Genomic DNA, 5417 nt, shown 5'->3' on the forward strand with positions numbered 1-5417 from the left:
TGCTCATGAACTTGGTAGTATGGGTCCTCAGACTCCTGTACCTTCTTCCTGATTGCAGCAGCAGGAAGAGGGGATAGCCTGGTTGAAATAAATACCTCTTGTGCCTAATACAGAGGCCACTCTTTTTTATTTTTTGTAATCTTTTGCTGCAGTAGCCTATCCACTTGATGTGTATTGATTCAGAGATGCTCTTCTGCACATCACTGTTGTAAAATCTTGTTATTTGAGTTACTGTCATCCTCCGGTCGGTGTGAACCAGTATGGCCATTCTCCTCTTACCTCCCTCATTAACAAAACATTTCCACCCACAGAACTGACACTCACTGGATGTTTTTTTTTCTCTCTGAAAACTCCAGAGATGGCTCTGTGTGAAAATCCCAGGACATCAGCAGTTGCTAACATAGTGGCCACTTAGTATATTTTGACCATAAATTGGCATGCCTAACTAATTAATTTCTTTCCACTTCACCACCACAACATGATTTGTTTTGCACAGTGCAATGATCTCATCTTGAATGGTAGTTACAGTTTATAGGCAAGATATTTAAGATCCTAAATACCAAAGCTGAAGTAGTAACTGATTTCAGCATCAGGTCTTTTTCGTTGATCATCTGCTATGTTCACCCCTGTGCAAAGTCATCACCCTTTATTATCTACAATCGATGTTCATGATGAAGATAGCAATTCTGACAGACCTTAATTCTTATTGTAAAGAAATAACAAACAAGGTGTTAGAAATTGATAGGCCAAAATTGAAGACAGAATATAGTATATAGTATAATATAGTAAGATAAGACTCTTGGTATTGTGGAGGATCAGAGAGTTCTTGGGGTCCATGTCCATAGGACACTCAAAGTTGATAGTATTGTTAAGAAGGTGTATGGGATGTTGGCCTTCATCAACCATGGCATTGAGTTCAAGAATCGTGAGGTAATGTTACAGCTATATAAGACCTTAGTTAAACCCCACTTAGAGTACTGTGCTCATTTCTGGTCACCTCACTGCAGGAAGGATGTGGAAACTTTAGAAAGGGTGCAGAGGAGACTTACAAGGAAGTTGCCTGGATTGACGAGCCTGTCTTATGAGAATAGGTTGAATGAACTCGACCTTTTTTCCTTGTAGTGATGGAGGATGAGAGGTGAACCGATAGAGGAGTATAAGATGATGAGAGACATTGATCGTGTGGATAGCCAGAGGCATTTTCCCAGGGCTGAGATGACTAACATGAGGGGACATAGTTTTAAGGTGATTGGAAGTAGGTACAAGGGGATGTCAGAGATAAGTTTTTCACAGAGAGAGAAATGGGTGCATAGAATGCACTGCCAGCGATGGTGGTGGAGGCAGATGCAATAGGGTCTTCTAAGAGACTCTTAGATAGGTACATGGAGCTTAGAAAAATGGAGGACTATGCAGTAGGGAAATTCTAGGCAGTTTCTAGAGTAGGTTACATGGTCAGCATGTGCTGTAGATTTCTACGTTCTGATTGACTTCCATAGCTTTGGTGACACTGGTGCTGTTTGAGGGAGAAAAGCAAACAATACACCAGTATAGTTCTGCCACAAAACACATTTGATGCTATGTCGGTGAACTGTACAGCAAAGTTCACTGGAAATAAGTAGAACAAGTAGGTCAAAACATTAAGCAGTGAGCAACACTGAAGAGATGTCCCTGCTGCTATGTGGAATTCAACACTCCAGACTCTTCATATGGCTGAACATGCATCAGCAGCAGGACTATGCTATCACTGCTGCTGAAAGAGGTGTTTCAAAATGTCAAAAATTAGCACGGGCACATCCTAAATAGTTTCTTTGTAATCTTTAAGACACGTATTTACCAACATTTAATTTCACAGTAGTCTCGTGTGAGTTCCCTCTATATTGTTTTCCTGCTGTTGATTTTAATGATCATTCATTTTTTTTGGCTTTGTATTAACTTGTGAGAGAAATGTAAAGAGATAAATGGGTCAGAGGTTACTGGATACAATTCAGGAAATGTGACTGGAAAATTTATGGAGGAAGACATGGCACTTTAGTGAAGTTAGATTGAATACCTGTGGAAGAAATGCACTCAGTTATTGAAAAATTCTCCATAATATACAGTATGGTCAGATAGATAGAAAAGCCAATTCTAACTGTTCAGTAAATAAAACTATAGCACTAACCTTTGGAATTTACAACTTTTTCTTCAAATTCCACTTGTTCCCATCATTCAGACATGCCAGACATCTACAATTACAGAGCTGCAGTTTTACTCGACCTCTAAAATAAAATACTTTGTGAAAACTGCCTGTCTCAGCTCCCAGTGCCTGGAGTTTTGAGGGAGAAGATCCAAGTACTCCGGTGGTCTAATCAGGAAGTGTGTTGAAAGAAATACTTCAGAGATTAAAGAAAGCTGTTTACTCTTCATAGCCTTTGAAGGATTATCAACTTTATATTTGCATAGATCTTTGAAAATTATCACATTCAAATTTCTAAGCAAAAATTAATTGAAATGTTCATTTGTGTAAGGGCTACATAGGACTGGGGATTCTATTAAAGTTTCAGAAGCTAGAAGTTAGAAAGGGAAAATCAGACAGTCATCTGGTTTAAAAATGTAAATGTATGGAGACATTGGGTAAGACCAAGTTTAGATTACGTATGACGTAGGAGGACACTTGGTCCATCAGGTTCATTCTAGGTTTCATCAGAATAACCCTTCAGTCTCATTTCAGTCTCCATAGTTCTCTGTAGTCCTGGAACTTATTGTTATCACGTATCCATCAACTCTCCTACAATATTTTCTGCCACTTATCTAGAAATAAGGGGCATTTACAGAAGCCAATTAAAGTAGCAGCATGGCTTTGGATACTGCAACACTCAGTGGAAGCTCATGCAGTAAGAAAGAATGTACAATATTCCACACTGTATCTCTAAGTAATTAAAAAACACTTCTGTCACCTGTTTTATTTACCCAATCGAAGATCTAATCTCTAATTTCTTCATCAAGAACGTCCTACTAGAATGCTGCAAGTTTGAGGCAAAGGAAATCTATTACCTTTAGGACTTCTCAAGAAATGTGTCCTTTGCCATTACGTACATAGATGTACCCAGAGGGATGGCAGCAGATGCTACAGGATGTCCAGGGGAATGGGCGTGAGATTCCGTTGAATGCTGAATGTGCAGCCGTTCTTCACCCTTCCCCACCCCCATAAGGAGGGTGTGATGATGATGCATATTTTAAAGTCACATCGGCTTCTTGTGAATGTCCTCACTGTCCTGCCCTGTTATGTTGAGAGATCAGGAACTCCAGCTCAATAGAGAATGCATCTCAACAATGTACACAGCATATTATATTATACAACTACTACATACAGACATAGCATTGTAATTTTTTTAAATTGTCCCATTCAGGTCAAAAGATTTCATCACTATGGAGGCTTTCTTACTCTTATGGAATAACGTTTTTCCTGACAAGGCAGATTACTCTGCTTGGCAGGAGAGACTTGTGGCTATGAAACAATCTCAGATTCAGCGGCATCCTTTGTGGTGGTTTTAAGAGTTCAGTCTGAGACTGTAGGAAATGGTTCTGACAGTTCTTCACATCCTTTTCCCCTTTTCTCTCTCTGGATCTATTTTGATTCTTTTCTGTTTCCTTTTCACATTCCTTCTCACTTCCACATCTTTCTCTTTCTCATTCACACTCTTTCTCTCCATCTCTTCCCTTCTTTATCTTTTTCTAGTTGGTGCATTTTGATTTTGAGCAGGAACATTTGGTTCACTGGAGTATTCCCTTATTAATCCTTCTAGTGCTCTCTTTACGATCTGGTCTCTCCTCTTGGTTGCCTCATCCATAACATCATCTGACAAATCCTCTGTTTTTGTATCTCTATTGACTCGTTTCTTTTTGACCTTGCATTCATCCAGATGGGCAGTCTTTGCATCTACTTTTAAAAGCAGCTTTTTATCTCCCACTTGAATTTCATGCAATTACTTTAATGCACGTTCAATAGATTCTGGTTCTTTATACACAAGAAACCCAATGCTTGCAACTTTCCAGAAGTTCCTTGAACTCTCTACCAGCTTAAAACCAAGCCACATTTTGCATATAATTGTCTGAATAACGTATCAGAAGCTTTTTCAGATATGTTGCCTACAAAAACAGTTGTAGTTTGACCAGTGTTTTTGTCACTTTCATGCTTCCTCTGAGCAGCCTGGCCCTTCCTGGGTCCAATATGCTTTCCAACCAGAGGCACAGAGATTGACACAAACACCTGTTTGCTCTCTGTTGGGTAACGATTCATGGTGTATAGTATGGGGACGGTGATGACATTATTCAGTACCTTCCTTAATTTGCTTTTAGTTGGCTTTACTGCAGGGGATGTAGCATGGTGGGTGGATCTCCAGTCAAATTGTAGTTGTCTTAGCCAATCACTTCCCCACAATGCTGGTCCTCCTGTGTTTACCACATACATGCTCAATGTGGCTTGTTGGTTGTTATATTTGGCAGTTCCGGATGTCATTCCCACAGGAGTTATCTTTTCTCCAGTATTAGTTTTTAGCTGGTTATCTGCAAGTTTAGTTTAGTATCTTAGAAATGCCGTTCAAACTCACTTTGTGGAAATACTGAAACAGCACAGCCAGTGTTCAATTCCATTCCCATTTTGATTAATTTGCAGTTCACTTCTGGTGTAAGCCATATGGCTTGTCCATCGTTAAATTTCACACTGTTAATCTCAAGGCTACACAATCCTGTGTCAGTCTCATCATTATCAGATTTTTCATCAACAACTCTTTTTGAACCTGCAACTTGACTTAGTGTTTTTTTCTTCCCTGTGCAGGTCCATTTATTTTTGTGTGCCCAACACGCTCTCTGTACATGTCCTACTTTGTTGCATTTTTTGCAGATTTCACTGAATGCCTACTGTGCTATTCCGTGCCCTCACTTCAGGAAGTCTGATCACCTGGCTGCATTGTTACTCCCTGAGTATAGGCAGAGACAAGACTGCAGCACCAGTAGTGAGGACCAAGAAGGTATGGACAAGGGAAGCACAGGAGTGCCTACAGGACTGCTTGGAATCAGTGGACTGGACTATATTCAAAGATTCATCATTGAACCTGGATGAGTATGCTGCTTTTGTTACTGACTTCATTAAAGCCTGTGTGGATGATTGTGTGCCTACAAACACTTACTGTACATTCCCAAATCAGAAGTCGTGGATGTACGAGGAATTACATCATCTGCTGAAGGCTATATCTGTGCCATTCAAGTCTGGTGATCTAGGCCTGTATCAGAAAACCAGGTATGATTTGTGAAGGGCTATTTCAAGGGTGAAGAGACAATTTCGAACGAGGTAGGAAGCAACATTGGATGCATGGCAACTCTGGCAGGGTTTACCTGACATTACATCCTACAAAGTGAAACCCAATAGCATGAAAGGC

The 5417-nt window shown here is 40.0% G+C and overlaps 1 pseudogene; it reads right to left on the bottom strand.

The window, feature by feature from the left end:
* Positions 1-3704: 3704 nt before the first annotated feature.
* Positions 3705-4498, bottom strand: LOC140195705 (RNA-binding protein 25 pseudogene; annotated as a pseudogene).
* Between the last annotated feature and the right edge of the window lie 919 nt (positions 4499-5417).

This window comes from Mobula birostris, chromosome 3 (assembly GCF_030028105.1).
Source record: "Mobula birostris isolate sMobBir1 chromosome 3, sMobBir1.hap1, whole genome shotgun sequence".
Taxonomy (NCBI): Eukaryota; Metazoa; Chordata; class Chondrichthyes; order Myliobatiformes; family Myliobatidae; genus Mobula; species Mobula birostris.